Genomic DNA, 18838 nt, shown 5'->3' with positions numbered 1-18838 from the left:
ACGCGTAACCCGCTGAGCCAGCCAGGCCCCTGTACTCAGTTTCTACAATCTCTGAGCAAATGAACCAGAGCGGGGTTATCCCAGCAGTACCTCTGTTTCACCAAAGAGTTTTTCAGTTGCTTTGTCACAAAACAAACAAACAATCAAACAAACATAAGAACACCCTCTTCAAGTAAATTAAATTGTCTATAGGTGGGTTTTCTTATTCATTTGCTTGCTAATGAGAATAAATTTAGGATGACTTGCAAAATTTGGAGTATCTCACGTGAAGTGATTTTATTAATGTTCAAGTTCCCTTCTAGATTTGGTCTTTCCGAGGGAAACCAAACTTTATGAACCTTATTAAGTGCATATATCTCCCAGACAAAGTGGAGAAAAAGGAAAAAAAAATTTTTTTTTAAATTTTGTGATTCTCTTGTTTGTACCTTTCTCTACAGGGGATAGTTGGCTTCAGAATCAAGACAAGCATTTCTAATTGGTGGAACACAAGAGTGATATTTGACATAATCAGTTGTGACAAGCCATAGATGATAAATTAGGCAGTTAGAATGTAGAAAAAATATCAGGTAGATAAAACACAACAGTTAGAGAGACACAATTGGAGAAGCAATTTTCAAAGAAAATGAACTATTTTTCCAAATATTTTTTTAAATTTCAAAAGTTCCTCACATATAAACTAGAGCCATTTTAAGAATTAACAACCTAAACCAAGATTTATAATATTAATTTTGTTTATGATATTTAGAGAATACTAATAAAGTCAGAAATTATTAATAGTTTTATTTTTGGTTTTGGAAAAAATAACACTGAAATTTACTTTATTTGAATTAAAATATTTATGAAGAGTATAAAGTTTGGAACGCATAAAATTTGCCTGTAAGACATAGCTGCATATCACAAAGCATGAAATATGTAAAAGCATTTAGTAAATTCCAGAAAGAAGGTACATTTGAGACAAACTGCTTTACTTATGAGAAGACTTTCCTATAATAAATTAGAGGAACAAGAGTTTTTTGAAGACATGTTATCAGCCTATCTATCAAGTCATCCATTTATGTGGGTCAGGTTCAAGTTTCAGCTAAAGAGAGCTACTCATCACCTACCTCTTCTTTCTCCCAGAATCCTGAACCTCTAATACTAGAACTACATGGTCATCGACGACCAGCAACCCCTAATGATCTACAGAGCCCCTCTAAAGTTCAAGACCCAGCTGATTTGGTTGCTCATGTCAGTCACTGCATCGTCCGGGCAACAGATGATAACAACCTATGAATAATGAATGTAAGGGAATATGCCTTAAAACCAACTCAAGGCACAGCCCTAGTTCTCTGATACAATGAATGGGCACTCAGCGGGGGATGAAGGTAGCAGAATATGGACATGGAAAGGGACAAGGGATTCTTCCAGGGGAGGCAGTCTCATGGTGGTCTTCGTCTGGGTGCAAGAACCTCGATGTTACCGTATGAATTGGAATCAAGAATAAACTACTATGAAAGCATTGGAGGCATAGCCGCTGGTCCCTGGCAACTCCCAGTAGGGTGTATCTCTACTTCTACAAGAATTTTCTTCTTACTGTGGCTCACTCCCACCCATACGCTAAGCATGATGGATCCTACCACCGCTGAAAATGAGACCTCAGTTGTATTCTCCTGAAAGAGAAAAAGAAGTAGAGATGGAGCCGAGCATGGAGGACACTGGATTTCTGCGCTGTCAGTGGGCCAAGGCCACTTTTCTATCCTGAATGGCAATAAGCAACATGTTAGATCTTCATGAGGCCTTCAGAGAGCATTTCCTTTTCTCCTTGCCTGGGCCTCTGCTCTATTTCCCCATCAGTGGAACTAACAGCTGAAGAAGCCCAACCAGCACAAGCCTATTTTAATTCACAGCCAGTGAAAATTTTCCCTTCTTTATTGTTAGTTCAGTTTTCCTGGATGTTTTCACTGAATTTTTTTCTTTCTTTTTTCAAAATTCAGTATATTGAAATAGTCCTGGGAAAATCAATGGTTTAATCCACTCATGTTATCTTCTAGTTCATGTGTAGATTTAATTTTTACAATGAGAACCAATAATGCAGATTGAATTATATGTTCTCTAAAACAGAACTGTTTTCCAGCCTCCTGTAGAGTCTTTAAAGCCCTACTTCCCATTCTCCTTCTCTTCCTCTCCTCACACCTTGAACGTGATCACCAGCAGCCTGTGAATGTCCTTCCTCCTCTTTATCTATGCTCCTTCAAGTTGCGAATGTGTATGTACCCACACTCTCAAATCCAGGGCTTTTATTAACTTCTGTCCCATACAGGTAGAGGCTGTAAGCATTTTCCTGCATCTTGATTTTCTCACCGAATAACAGAAATTTAGTTCAATAGGTATAGATTTAAGTTATTCTTAAATCTATACCTATTGAATCCATGCACGGATGTGCCACGAGATATTCAATTATTTTCCCATTGATGGACAATCGCTGGCCTCGATGACGGTTTTCTTCCACAAACAACCCTATAAGAAAAGGTTTTTTTGAGCATGTATTCTAAGGTATCAAAGCTTTGTTTCTATGTGGTAAGTTCATAGGGATAGAATTTCTAGGTTGAAGGGTAACATCTGGAAATAAATATTACCAGATCGCTTCCTCCAACAAAGGGTGTTACAATTCACATTTCTGCCAGAAGCCTGGGGAATACTATTTTGTCCAAATCTTTGCAGGACTAGGTAGTATCATTTCTTTAATTTTACTAATATAATGGATAAGAATTAGTATTTCGTGGCTAAGTACTAATATGACAATTCTATGAATTGTCCACTTATAACTTGCTTGTTTTACCTTTTTGTATTATTTGGGGTTTTTTCCTTGTAAATGCACAGAAGCCTTTCCTTATAAATGCACAGAAGCCTTTTGTATATTAAGAGTAGTCCTTTGTCAATAATATGCATTGTAAATATTCTTTCTCTGTAACTTTCATTTTGTTTTTAATATATAATTTGCCATAAGACATCAAAAAATTTTTTGTGCAAATTGTTCTATACTTTATAGCTTTTCTGTTTCCTACCTTATTTAAAAGACCTCCTCTCATTTTCTCCCAATTTTAATTTTTCATTATTTTAAATATTCAAACCAAACAGACTTTATTCTCCCAGATACATGTAAGAATTAGCCATATTTTAATTGGATTAGCATGAAATTTGTACCAGTAATTTGTTGTAAATGACAATATATAAAATTTTGAAGCTTCCCTCCAGGATTAAGGTATATGCCCTAATGTAGTCAATCTTCTTTCACATCTATAAGGAAAGAAATATATAATTTTAATTAGATAAGCCTTTCTTTGATTAGACTTATGCCAAGATGACTTTATAATTTTGTTTGTTATTGTAATCGAAATTTACTCCCATTATGTTTTCAAACTTGTTATTATGGGTAAATCGAAAACTGAATGACTTGGTATACTTATAATCAATTACCTTAATGAAGTCTTTCACTATATCTAACAATTTTTTATTATTATTGTTTTCTTGCATTGTCAAAGTAAACAGCCATATCGTTAGCATAAAATGATAACCTTGCCTCCTTGAATCTTGTAATTGTATCTCTTATTATTCCTGTCCTACTACCTTGGCAGATCTGTTCAAATACAAACGCTGATGGCTATCATTGCTTTGTTATTTACTTTAATAGGAATGCTAATTGTTTAAGCATTAAGCAACCTTGAAAGACATATAGACACTTTAAGTATGAAAAGATAAGGATTCAATATGCAATTCAAAACAGAACTAACATTAGGCTCCTGGGTGGCTCCATTGATTAAGGGTCTGCCTTAGGCTCAGATCTCAGGGTCCTGGGATCAAGCCTCACATTGGGCTCCCTGTTCACTGGGGACTCTGCTTCTCCCTCTGCCCCTCCCCTCCCCACTGCTTGTGCTCCCTGTCTCTATCTCACTCTCAAATAAATAAATAAATAAACAAACAAATAAACAGAACCAGCATTAACTTGTAAAATACTGTCAAGAAATTCTATTTTCTAAAGGTGGCTACTTCATTGGGTGTTTTGCAAATACTAAGTATCAAATGCTTTGGTTCTCTACGTGCGTGCATTATCTAGTTGGCCTACCAGAAAATTCTGCACTGAACTTGAGATAATATTCTTTGTCCTGTTAAGAAAGAATTCTTCTGCTTTAAAATAACTAAATGCTTTTGGTCAGAAATTGATTTTGAACCCTTTCAAATGCCTTTTCAGCATCTATCAAGTTTATCACCTTTTTTGTCTTTGAGTGATGGATTATGTTAATAATCCCTTAGTTGTCAATAATGATTGCATTCCTAATAAACAGTATGTAAAAATTTCATAAAATAAATATTTAAACAAGTATATAATTAGAATATATCTTTATATATATTTCAAATGGGAGATTTAGTTATCAGTAATTTATTTAGAAATTCTTTTTTCTTTTTTTAGAGAGGTGGTGGGGGATGGGTATGGGCAGAGGGAAAAGGAGAGAGAATCTCAAGTAGTCTCCATACCTAGAGCTGAGTCTGATTTCACAGCCCTGAGATCATGACTTTAGCGGAAAGCAAGAGTCAGACACTTAAACTACTGAGCCACCCAAGCACCGCTATTTAGAAATTTTTGATCTATTTGCCCCCAAATTTACTTTTTTTCCTATTTTGTACAACCCTGTTTTTGTTTCAGAACAAATGTTACTCTAGATATTTTAAATGAACTGATAGGTTTTCCATGATGTTCTATTCTCTGGAAACATTTGTATCTGTTGAAGTTCCAAAATAATTAATCATGTAATTTGTGAGCTTTTATTAAAGGCACTTAAGTGATTTCCCCCCCAATTCTTTTTTTTTTTTAATTTTTTTATTATATTATGTTAGTCACCATACAGTACATCCCTGGTTTCCGATGTAAGGCTCGATGATTCATTAGTTGCGTATAACACCCAGTGCACCATGCAATACGTGCCCTCCTTACTACCCATCACCAGCCCATCCCACTCCCCCACCCCCTCCCCTCTGAGAAACAAACTGAGGGTTCCCCCCCCCAATTCTATCACAATATTTAATTTCTTGACTTTCTGTGTTCCTTTTAAGCTAATTTAAACAATGTATAGTTTACTCAAAAATACTTTGTTGGTATTTCAATTTTATTATTATAAAATGGTTTTGTTATTTTTCTACATTTAGGCTTGTCAAGTGCAGCCCATTTTATTTTATTTTTTGGAGAACCAAATTATCAATTTATTTATTAATTTGAACAGTTTGTGGTTTTGATTTATTTCACTTTTATTATTCCTTCTTTCTTAATGCTTCTTAAATTGAATGCTTCGCTCTATGTTTTCCAAACTACTCAGAATGTTGAAGGAATTTTCTGCCTTTCATGCCTGCGGTTCTTGGTCACACCGCTTCCAAAAATGAAGAGGTAGGTCAGATGAAGAGTGGTGAGCAGCAAAGCAAAGTTTATTGAGTGAAAGTATAAAGCACTGGGAGAGGGATGGGGCCAGAGTAGGTTGTCCCTGGAGCTCCTAAGTTTAGGGGTTTTTATGAGCTCTTTTGCAGAGCTATCATAAGGAATCAGGGTATGTTGAGTGGTGCCAATCAGGGCTTTGGTCATTATCTGTCTATCTCTTAGGTTACTGTCAATGTGCTGATGGTCTTTTTTTGCCGACATCTGGGGGCTTATGTCTTAACTGCCCCTTGCCCATGATTGGGACAAATGCTTTGTGGTTAATTGCCTTATTTTAGGACGTTTTGCAGAAGTCATTTCTGTAAACGCTGCAAAGCAGAATGTCAGTGGGGTCCTGTTGAAGCTGCAAAACAGGATGTCAGTGCTGTTTTATTTTAGGTGTCCTGACTCCATATTTTCTTGTTGGGGACCCTGGCCCTGACTACCTAACTGTCCACCTAACTCCTAATAAGAAGACCTTTGCTCTGAGATGTTAATATGCATTCTATGAAAAAAGTTTTTCTCTGATCAAATAGTTTGGGAAACAGTGAATAGTATATTTCCTCTTGGTGCTTTACAATGCTCATTATCACATTAAAGATACTAAGGAAGTCTCAAATTAAAAAATGTATAGCTTTTGTAACATAGCACTTTCCAAATTGTTTTTACCCTGGAATACTTTCAAGGGTATAGTATACTTCAATAAATTATCGAATAGTAAAGTATAATTTATATACTTTGTCTAAAATAGTATACTCTCTGCAGTATAGTATACTTTCTATAGCATACTGCTAACATAGTATACTTTCTATAGTATACTACTAACATTTTGTGACCTGGTGTTGCCCAGGACACCAGCAGGGAAATTCTGGCTTCGGTCATTTATATTCCTTTTGGTTTGCTTGTAAATGAAAGCATTTCATGATACGAGTTTGTCTCTGGATACTTCTTTGGCTGCATCTCACACGTTTTAATGTGTAATGCTTTGCATTGTGGTTTTCTTAAATTCTTTTATTCAAGAATTATATAAGGGAGTTTTAACGTTCACACAGTCTTTGAGTTACACTTTTTTTTTTTATTAAAGACTAATTTTATTACACACGTAACCTTGTAATTTTTGCTATGGGGCACTTAGTGTGTTTTTTCATGACATAGTAGGTAGCGTATTTTTTAAAATACTCACAGATGCTGAGGAAAATGATTTCTGTCTGTAAAGTACAGAGATGGTGCGCATTATACATCAGTAAGTCAAAAACATTAACGGCGCATTGTTAAAGTTCTCTACACCCCCTTTTTATATCTACCTGTTGGTCTGTCAAAAAGTGAGTACTGGAACTGTATTTCTATTTCTCCATTTCTATCAGTGGTTTTCTTTGCATATTTCAGGCAAAATAACTCTCTACTGTATCTTCATTGCTTCTACCCTAATCTCTGCATCTTTCTCTATCCCCTTGCCCTGTTTTATTTTCCTTTGTACTTTCATGTGTTTGGCTCACCACTGCATCCTCAGCGTCTAGAAGAGTATATGACGCACAGTGCGCATTCAACAAATGTTGAGATTAGTAAATCAGGTTATACTGTACATCGACTAAAGAAGACCCTCTGCACGTTTTAATGCTGATCTGGGTTCTTTGTGTTTGTGTATTTGTCTACTATGCTCTACTCATCTTGTGCTTTTATTCTAAATGAATAGCTTTGTTTTTGGCTATTCATTCACAAAATTCTACTTGTAAACAGAGTAGTTTAATTGACTCAATCTGAAAATCTCTTTTAATAGGGTCATTTAATTTTTAAATTGATTATTACAACTAATACCTTTCATGTTACCTTTTTATTCTATCTTATGCCATTGCCTGCTTTAAAATTTTAAGAAGATGTTTAACCAAATTCCTCACTTGCTGATCAGCATGCATTACCTATTTTCCTCTATTGTTCTCCTCCCTCCCTATATTCGAAGTCATAATATGTGATCTAGGCCAGGCTCCTCTTAACGATTAATTGTAATATACTGTAATATATTATTCATCTTCTACTTCAATAACTTTTACTAGTTTGTACTTGTACTCATCTTTGTGCTTTGCTTAGATGGGAAATGGACAGTTCATGGTAAATTGCTCCCAAGAAGAAAATTTGCAGCCAATAACAAAGAAGCTAAACACACCTGTGCAGGTTTGGGGAATCAGAGATATCAGAGAATGGAGCTTAGACATCTTGGAAATACATCTTCTCAGTTGCCAGATAGTGCTAGGAAATGGGGAGAGAAAGAGGCTGGAAAAACTAGTTATACTGTTGCTAAGGGGGTGTAGGGATTGTCCACCCAAATGTTACCCACCTTTACCTCTTAGAGCGAGGTGTGAGCAAAGAGCTATCTCCCCAACCGCAGCACCCAGACACTCGGAGGTGGGCGTTCACTCTGAGCGTGGGGGCCAAGCTTAACAATTGCAGTTAGGAGTGCCTACTTCACACACTACTTTGTCAGGCGCTGACATATCAAGGAAAGCTGCTCATCTCTTCCCCTGACACAAGATTCAACAAAAACCTATGCCTCTTCAGATTAAGTTCTACCAGTGCTGGGCCCCCTAGAAAGGAAGACAGAGAAATTCCAAAAGGAAGGGCCTAGTTGTCCTACTCCCAGTCTCATACTTCCAGTTCTTGGGGAAAAACTCTTTACTCTCTCCACATGGTTTTCTATGTGGAGGGAAATTTATTTGTGTTGAGACCCACATACCTGAGTTTAAGAGAATGTGTCATCAGGGACAGGGGAGGGGGGAATTAAGGAGTAAATCTTTGTTCCTGGGTTATGAAGACTTTATGGACGAAAAATGGGGCAGGATAATTTATTCATATGTTAATTTTTTAAAATTAATACATCTCATTTTTTTATATTAGAAATTTTCTGTTCATCTTACTGAATTTGCTTTCTGACCTGACAATAATATATGATTAAGTCTAAAGAGCCTACTCCTGATGTGGCATGCAGAAAGCATAAATTTTATCTTAATGTTGACCAATTTTCTAAACTCTTTCAAAGGACACTTTCCAGAGAATTGTTAAAAGTTTGCTATCAACATTTTGTGAAACTGGTTATCTCTGGGATTTGTGGTCTAGCGAGACACAAGTTTCACTCCACAGGGATATGGTTAACCATTAGGCCCTATTAGAAGCTTGTACCAAAGCAAGCTATTATATCCAAATGGAGGCATGATGAGCCATTTTCATACCCATGCCACCCTTCTCTTGACATCATGTCAATACAAATCTTCCTGTATTCTTTCCTTAACTGAGTTAGGCCCTGGGTTAACGTTAGCATAATTGACCTAGAAATTATAGATGATAGCAGCAAGAACAGGTTTTAACAGGCTAGACAAGATTATTTAGCCTTTTTCTATAACGCCCTTTTTATGACTGTTATTCCACTCTCTTTATTTTATTTACCACCCCTTGTGGAAGCACCAAGGCCTTGAGACTGCTGTGAAGCACCCTTTCTCCCAAAGACAAGCTTTCTTAAAATGTCATCATTCCTCACAATAACCTTCAAGGTCAGTTACTTAATGATTTTATGTTCCAAGGAGAATTGGGAGACTCTAGGTTAAGTGCCTTTCCCCAGACAAATCAGGAGCACAGCTGGGGTCAGAAATGTACTTTTGGCTCCAGTTAATTCAATTGGAACAGAACGCACTCCCCCAACCCACTAGGATTGCTGCCAAGACCATTCAGAAGGTATAAATGTAGTATTCTGGTTGTGGGCCTGTATTCTAACTTTAATAAATGGGCATGCTTATCCTTCCTAGGTGACCCATCACTGAGATTTGGTCTTTCAACGTAGCTACACACTAAGGTTTACATCAGGATAGAATCTAGGGCACCACAAGGGATTACAGCAATAAGAGCCTTTTTGTCTAGAAGCTTTCAATCAGCATTAATGTGGAAAACTCAGAAAGTACTTTTCTTGCCATATGTGGACCAGAATAACCTGGCTAATGAATATGGAGCCTGTCCTACTGGCACGTAAACACCTTTGGCCATAGTCCCAACAAATCTTAGCAACTATCCAAGGTCAAGTTTTGTCAACACTTGGATGGAAGTCATCCAGAGAAAACCCCAGGTGTGGCAAGAGATATGTTGATGATTCAGTAGTTGACATTCTCCCTTCTGAGTCAATAATTAACCCCAGCATGCTATTATTGGCATTCTGAAGCCTCCTGTAATTTGCATGCCTTAAAAATTAGACTCAGTAGAAACTTCTGGTCATAAAGGTAGTCAAGAGAGAACAATGAACCTGGTTGTAACCACATTTCAGAATTAACTGGCTACATAAATCCTGTCAAGTTCTTCACGATTTTCTTAAAAAAATTTTTTTGCCTTAATTTCTCCATAAAAACATAATTTCCTTGGAAGAATTAGTTGTGGCCATTACAGCTGTGAAGTAGCATCCTTATAGTTGTGGGAATAGTTTTCTCATGCTGGAGTATGGCTTGAATTTCTTCCAAAAGAGAAGGCCACATGTGAGTTGTTTGCAGCTGGGCAACGAGGATCAGACATTTCAGTCTCTCAGTGGCTACAGAAACTTTTCAGGAAACGACACATTTCTGGAGAAATCGCTGCTGAAAATATCTATGCCTGTGTACCTTAAACTTTTTAGCTTATTTTCAGAATGTTGTTGCTTAAGTTTCTTAATTATATCTTCCTTTGATTGAACCATAAATTCTTACTGTTTAGAATGAATATTCTCACTGCCCTTTTCAAAGAGCAGTGAACAGGACAGCCATATTGCGTAACAACAGTAAATATAGCCTGGATTTCTTCCTGGTTCATAGTCCAGATGATATATTCTATGCTAACATGTTCATGATGGTAGCATTTTCAAGCAGCTGAAGAAAATCACTTTCAAAAAAGATTTGTGAGGGAAAAAGACTAATCTAAAAGAAAGATGAGAGGGTGTAACTGATTCAGATACGTTGGCTCTACCAAGTACTATCTTTTTTTTTAATGTTTTTTTATTATATTATGTTAGTCACCATACAGTACATCCCTGGTTTTTGATGTAGTGTTCCACGATTCATTAGTTGCGTATAACACCCAGTGCACCATGCAATACGTGCCCTCCTTACTACCCATCACTGGTCTATCCCATTCCCCCACCCCCCTCCCCTCTGAAGCCATCAGTTTGTTTTTCATAGTCCATAGTCTCTCATGCTTCATTCTTCCTTCTGATTACCCCCCTTTCTTTATCCCTTTCTTCCCCTACCAATATTCCTAGTTCTTATGTTCCATAGATGAGATAAATCATATGATAATTGTCTTTCTCTGCTTGACTTATTTCACTTAGCATTATCTCAAGTACTATCTTTTGATGAAAGGCCACTATGATTTGACAGAGCTGGGAAACTGCTAAATTAGAAGCAAAAATAGTAAATATATAAAAGTTCAAACTACTCTTATAAGCTTGATAATTTTTTTTAATTTTAGCTTTATTGAGAAATAAGTGACATACAAAATTATAAGATATTGCAAGTATACATTATAGTGATTTGATACACATATGCATTATAGAAAGACTACCCCAATCAAGTTATTAACACACCCATCCCCTCACATAGTACTCTTTTTTTTTCAGTAGGAACATTTAGATTCTACTCTGTTAACAAATTTCAATTATACAATACAGTGTTATCAACTATTGTTACCATATTTTACATTAAATCCTCAAACTTTATTCATCTTATGGCTGAACGTTTATACACTTTCACCAACCTCTCCCTATTTCCACTCCACCCTGGAAACCAGTTTTCTATTATCTGTGTCTATGAGTTTGACTTCTCTTTTTGCTTTTATTTATTTTTTTTTTGGATTCCACATGTAAGTGATACCATATTTGTCTTTCTCTGTCTGGCTTATTCCACTTCACATTATGCCCTAAAAGTTCATCCAAGTTGTTGAAAACTGCAGGCTTCCCTTCTTTTTTAGGTCTATAAATACGTATGCATATGTACCATCTTCTTTGTTCATTGATGGGTACTTAGGTTGTTTCTATATCTTGGCTATTGTAAATACTGCTGCAATGAATATGGGAGTGTAGATATTTCTTCAATATCCTATTTTCATTTCCTTTAGATATATGAGGCAAGATTGTTGCATCATATGGTAGTTCTATTTTGTTAATTTTTTAAGGAAACTTCATAGTGTTTTCCATAATGGCAGTGCCAACTTACATTCCCACCAACAGTACACAAGGGTTCCCTTTTCTCCACACCCTTCTAACCCTTGTCATCACTTGACTTTTGATAATAGCCATTCTAACAGGAGTGAGGTAATATTGTTGTTCTGATTTGCATTTCCCTGATAATTCGTGATGTGGAGCACCTTCTCACGTACCTGTCAAACATTTGTATGTCTTCTTTGGAAAAATGTATATTCAGTTTCTCTGGCCATTTTTTATTTTTTTAGATTTTATTTATTTATTTATTTGTCAGAGAGAGAGAGTGAGAGAGAGAGATCACAAGCAGGGGAAGTAGCAGGCAGAGGGAGAAGCAGGCCCCTTGCTGAGCAAGGAGCCCAATGTAGGACTCAATCCCAGGACCCTGAGATCATGACCTGAGCTGAAGGCAGATGCTTAACCGGCTGAGCCACCCAGGTGCTCCTATAATTTTCTAAATATAGTTTGAAATCAGGAAGTGTGATGCCTCCACCTTTGATCTTCTTTCCAAGACTGCTTTGGCTATTCATGGTCTTTTGTGGTTCCACACAAATTTTAGGATTGTTTGTTCTATTTCTGTGAAAAATGCCATTGGAATTTTGACAGGAATTGCATGGAATCTGTAGATTGCTTTAGGTAGTAAGTATATTTTCACTTGGGTACCAAAGTACATTTGGTAGTAAGTACATTTCAGTTCTTCTGGTCCATGAGTATGTGGTATCTTTCCATTTCTTTGTGTCTTCTGCAATTGCTTTCATCAGTGTCTTATAGTTTTTAATGTACAGATCTTTCACCTCCTTGGGTAAATTTATTCCTAGGTATTCATTTTTTGTGATATAATTGTAAATGGGATTATTTTCTTAATTTCTCAACCTAATAGCTTCTTGTACCATATAAAAATGCAACAGATTTTTTTTTGTATATTGATTTTGTATCCTGCAACTTACTGAATTTATTAGTATTAATTTATTAGCTCTAAAAGTTCCTTGGTGGAATCTTTAGAGTTTTTTTTTTATATACAATATCATACCATCTGCAAATAGAAATAGATTGTATGACTTTTATTTCTTTATCTTACCTAATTGTTCTGGCTAGGACTTACTGTAGTATATCAGATAAAAGTTATGAGAGTGGGCATCCTTGTCTTGTTGCTGATCTTAGAGGAAAGGCTTTCAGCTTTTTAATATTGAATATGGCGTTAGCTGTGGGTCTGTCATATATAGATTTTATTATGTTGAGGTATGTACCCTTTATATGCAGTTTGTTGAGAGTTTTTATCATGAACAGATGTTGAATTTTGTCAAATGCTTTTTCTGCAACTATTTAGATGATCAGATTTTTATCTTTTGTTTTGTAATGTGATAGATCACATTAATTTGTGGATATTAAATCATCCTTGCTTTTCTGAAATAAATCCCACTTGATCATGGTATGTTATTTCTTTAGCGTGCTGTTGAATTTAATTTGCTAATATTTTGTTGAAAATTTTTGCATCCATGTTCATCCTATAATTCCATTTTCTTATAATGTCCTTGTCTGATTTTAGTGCCAGGGTAATGATGGTCTTGAAAAATGAGTTTGGAAGTGTTCTTTTCAATTTTTTTGAATAGTTTGAGAAGAATTGGTATTAATTCTTTTTTAAGTGTTTGGTAGAATTAACAAACTATTCAGTTTGGGATCCTTGTTTTTGGGGAGGTTTTTGATTACTGACTCAGTCGCTTACTAATAATTGGTCTGTTCAGATTTTCTATATCTTCATGACTCAGTCTTGGTAGGTTTTGTGTTTCTAGAAATTTATCCATTTTTTCTAGGTTGTCTAATTTGTTGATTATGATTATCTAGTTAACATTTAAAATTTAAATAGGAAAATCAGAGGTCTATATGATGGCCCTTCCTCATAGACATTCCCTGGGAAACCATGGATAATGTAATGTTCCCAGCAACTCTAAGCAAGATGGGGCAGTGAAGGATATTTATTCAGACACCATAGCCAGCCCCTTGGTAGTCAGACCCTCTTTTGATTCTAAAGCTCCCTCTTAAGTTTTTCCATTGTAACATCCTTTCCCAATTGTTCTTGTCTGAATACTTTACAACCCATCTCCCCTGAAATGTGCCTGCTTTATTTCCCCTTTCCCTTGGTACTGGATAGATCTACTATCTATTGGCTAATCTAACAGACTCACTATGAGTAAATCTTGTAATTGTTAATAAAAACTTAGCATGCTAACTCCTTAATGTTACATTTTAACCATTGCTATCTATGTTTTCACCCAGTAGTTTTTTTTAATTACTTAAAAAATATAAATAAAAAGTTGTTATCTGACTCATGTCCCCTTGGTGCCATGGGTGGGTAGGGACTAGAGAACAGCTAGCGGTAATGGAAAAAACAATGGGATGTTTATTTAAAATAAGCTTCCTTAAAAGACACCATCTATCAGTTGGTCAACTAAGAGAATTTTTTACCTGAGAGAATTAGGAGGTAGGGTAGTAGGAGTGGGAAGGAACAGGAAAAGCATTAGAAAGGAAAGGAAGTATTGAATAAGGATGAAGAACACTGTCATTAAGAAAGTACAAAATGATTATATAGAGTGAAGCAGAATGCTGTTCCTGTTAAATGAGAAGGAATGTTTAAATGCTTGCCTGAAATTAGGAAACCTAGTAGTTAAAATTAGTAAAATATTCTTGAGAAAAAATAACCATCTTCAAAATTACGCTGGCAGTTTAGTGTTATTTTATGTGTTATTCATGGTAGCCTAGAAAAAGAATTTAAGCTTAAGAAAAGAGTTTGTAAAAAGTGATTAATATAAGTCTCTTACTATACAGATATAGAAACTGAAGCACACTGAATTTAAGTAACTTGCTGAAGATTAATAAGTTACAGCATTGACATTGAATAAATTGCCCCTAATCTAATGTTCTCGGATAGGTTGAGTAAAGGCCACTCAAAGATATCCACGTTATAATCCCCAGAACCAGAGAATATGTTACCTTAAATGCTAAAAGAGACTTTGCAGATGTGATTAAGTTAAGGATTATAAAATGAGGAAATTATCCTGGCTTATCTGTATGGGTCTAATGCAATCCCAAGGATCCTTGTAAGAGAAAGAAGGAAGCTCAGAAGCAGAAAAGAGATGTGATGATGAAAGCAAAGCTCAGAGTGATGTGCTTTGAAGATGAACGAAAGGACCACAGCCAAGGAATGAATGTAAGTGGACTCGAGAAGCTATAAAAAACAAGTGAGTATCCCTAGAACCTCCAGAAGAAGTGAGTCCTTGCCAACACCTTGATTTTAGTCCATAAAACCCATTTCAGCTTTCTCACCTACAGAAAGGTGAGATAATAAATTTGTGTTGTTTTCAGCCACCAGGGTCACATTAATTTGTTATAGCAGCAAAAGGAAACTAATACCTGTGATTTCCATTGAAACACTCCATTTACTTCATTTCATTAAAATAATCATGAGTGGTATTGAAAGGAGCAGAGAAATCCAGAAACTTTACTGAAAACTCAAGTTACCGTTACCAGATAAACTGTAGCACAGATAGACGAACTAATTGGCTAGTTTTCCCACAGGCTAACATGTGAACCAAACACTATTTTTAAAAAATTTTTTAAGTTTAAAATAATGAAAATAAAATGACTACATTATTTTAAAATAAAATGAAAGAACTACTGTGTTAGGAATCATTTTGTTGCAAGAAAATAAACTAATTGGCTCGCTTGAGTAAGATGGAAAGAAAAGTCTAGAAGAGAAGCCAAACTATAGAAGGAACAGGAAATCTTACAAGAATCAAAGTGACCTTTTTCTCTATTTTTCTGTCTCACCTCCTATAGTCTCTTGGTTCTTCCTCTGTGCATAGGCTTACCTGCAGCCCAGCTTTTTTTTGTTCCAGTTGATCATGGGTTAAACGTGGTCATTCCAATTCTGACTTTTTCTTAAATCGCAGTTGGAGTCTAGCAGACACTGACTGGAGTCACTTTTCCAAATGTGATCTTCAAGGTGAGAAAAATATGATTGGTCCAGTTGAATAAGATGCCCATCCTTGTCTAATCAGTTGGGACTCTAGGGTCCTAAGTTCCTACTCATTAAAGGTTGTGCGGGCCCACTATTAGAAAAGAGGAATATGTAATAAAGACTAAATGAACAATATGTCGATTGCATCTCTAAACATATTCAGACATAAATTTGTAACATTAACTACTACTATTGTTTTAAAAGACAAAATGTAGAAATTAACATTTTCATTAAAGAAGCATAAAAGGATTCATAATCAAACAAAGTAATATAAAGCAGAACACATTAATAAGAGATGAAGTTCAAGGAAACCAGCAAACAGGGTGAATAAAGATAAAGCCAAAAACTAATGAGTAGAAAACTGACAAAATTTAGAATCAATCACTTAACATAGGTGCTCAAAATATTTATAGAGTGAGGTGAATGAAAAGAGAAACCCTCAGTAAGTCAAATCAAGGAGAAGTGGACAGTCAAATATCCATTACTAGTGGAAGTAAACATCATTATAAATGAAAGATAAAATAAAACCACAGACAACTAAAAGAAGTAGAAATGCAAGAGAGTACTATGTACAATATATTATTGGTGAATATTATTTAGTAAAATAACAAACTATTACTCCAGTTCAAGTAGAAAACCAGAAAGTCAGGGGTTTTTGTAATGTAAGTAATAGCTCTCTGCTCAAGCTTTTTCTTGTCTCCTATTTAGGAGACAAGAAATACGAAGTAATATCTTTTGATGACAGGCCACCATAATTCAGCAGAGCGGATGTCATATTATCACTAGCCATTATCTGTCCCCTCTCACCCACTTCCATCTCACAAAACAATAAAGACTCACTTAACCAATGATTTATTTAGGACTTCTAATAAAATGTTTTCATCAAATAACTACTGTGGGAAGTGTTGGAATTTGCATCCACAGTTTTCCTTTCCTTAAAGTTACTGCTCATCAGAAACTTTAATGCCTTAACCAGATAATGTCCTCTGGTATCTCAACAATATTGGAAATTGGACTGGAAAGAAATCCTTGATCCAATACAAGAAAGTGGAAGAAATCAACCTGGTTATAAGATAAACCTTTGTTAGGTCAGTTAGGTAGCAGAACAAAGGGACTGGGATCTCCGGTGAGATAAGGACATCTACGACGATGAAACCCCTTGGGAGGACCTCGATGTTCAGGTGCTAGACAGCAGGCAGAACGTTAGGTCGGGCACAAGGTAGGCACTATCTTCGCTTCGATGTGTGTGGCGGGAGGTGTGGCGGTGAGGCATGCTATCCAGGTGGTAGACAGCAGGTCAGGCACAAGGCGGTAATGTAATGCCCATTCCTAGCAATAATGACACCTGTGTGGGGAGTAGAGGAAACAGTCTTTTTTTCCTCCCCTTAGAGTAACCTGCTGAGGCCATTAATGTGTTTCCTGCTTTTCAGGATTGATTCAGGAAATGAAATGAGGCAACAGAAAAGCAGACTGACTTTTACTTTTACTTTTACAACTAGGCTTTCTTTTCAGAAACTGAGATCCTTCTTTCTGAGATACTCCTTTTAATTCCAAACTGTGAACATTATAGCATATGGAGAAACCAATAGTACTTAAGACTTGTCACAGATTAAATAAAGGATATAGGTGGCAATCTCATACAGGAAAGAGAACAAGATTATTTTAAGTGGATATTTTTAAAAATTCAGTTATTGTTTTAGCCCCTTTGTTGGTATATACCATTTCCATCAACAAGAGGTAACTCAGCTACACGAAAATTAGCAAGCGCCAAGACTGACAAATTTCTTTGGTTTTCTCCAGTGCCTATTTTCTATACTTTCATTATCCTAACTTTGAATTTGGTGTGAAAACACATTATAATTAATGTCTAACATGATGCAGTTTATGATGTGGTTATAGATTCCGCAGGGAACAGAATTAAACCATTAGACCCATTTGCTAAGTCTAGGGTGAGAGGCTAATAGGTTTACTAAAATGCTAAACAAATTCAAAATAGTATCCTTTGGAGAGAGAGATGAGGAAAAGCATCAAATGCTTGTCCAGACAAATTTTTTTCTCCATTCTGAAAATATTTGAAATAACATCAAAGGAAATGCAGAAAATTTATCGAGGCTAAACAATTAAATCATGATGAGTCCTTCATTACTGCCTTCCACTGAGGGTTTTCTAGTGAATTTGAGTTACCTTGCTTCTTGGAAGACATACAATAGTAACTCAAGAGCAAATGTTATCTACATGTAGCAGATGGGAGAGATGAGACTGCAGAAAAACTAATATGCTCAGCTTCTTGATCAGTGGTAGAAAGGGGGAATAATATTCAGACCTGGGAATCCAACTCCATTACTCATTACCTGGACCATCCTTTCTTTCTGAGATTTAAAAGTAGGATATTGCAGTTGAATAAATAAAAGCTTTATTGTTTCAAAAAAATGGGTTTAATTATAGATGAAGCAGAAAGCTACATTATTGTTGAAAAATATTCATTCATTCCCCTTTCTACCTCCATAGTAGTCTTCCCTGTCTTTAGAATTTGGGCTGCCCCATGACTTGCTTTGACCAATGGGCTGTTGGCAGACATGCCATCGGCAAGAGCTTGAAATGGGCTTGTGGGATTACTTTCTTGTGTCTCTGCCGTTGCCATGAAAAGAGATTCTTCTGCCTACCTGTTTGCCCCAGAATAAAGACAAGTGGAGCCAACCATAGCCAAGCCTGAAGCTTAAAGCAAAGCCATCCAGTCGGGTCTAGATCAGCCAACTCCCATCAACAAGCTGACCCACGGAAAATAAGCACTTATTGTTGAATGGCACAGAGATTTTTATGGTTGCATAGCAATAACTAACCAAACATGAGAATTCTGGGGTCAACAGCCTAAGGCCTGAATATGGTTAATTTCCTTTCAGTTCTGTTTCCGGTGTTACTTTTCCTATTTTTAACTCATGAGCCTTAATTCCCCCAGGCTAAGCTGATTTGCTCCAGCTCCCAGCCACTTCTCCTTTTGCACTCACTTCAGCTGTCTTTACTACTGACCCGATATTTACAGCTTAAATTACCATTACCTCTGTGTCCCATATGGATTGGGTTTTTCTGCTATTGCCCAGAGCGGTCATAGAATCCGCACGGCTGTAAATGGGTATTTACAAATTTGGTGTCTGCATATTTTTGCTCTTCTGCTATATTTAGGGAAAGA

This window comes from Ursus maritimus, unplaced genomic scaffold (genome assembly GCF_017311325.1).
Source record: "Ursus maritimus isolate PB19 unplaced genomic scaffold, ASM1731132v1 scaffold_9, whole genome shotgun sequence".
NCBI lineage: Eukaryota > Metazoa > Chordata > Mammalia > Carnivora > Ursidae > Ursus > Ursus maritimus.
The sequence above is the reverse complement of the archived record's forward strand: the minus strand, read 5'-3'. Positions refer to the sequence as shown.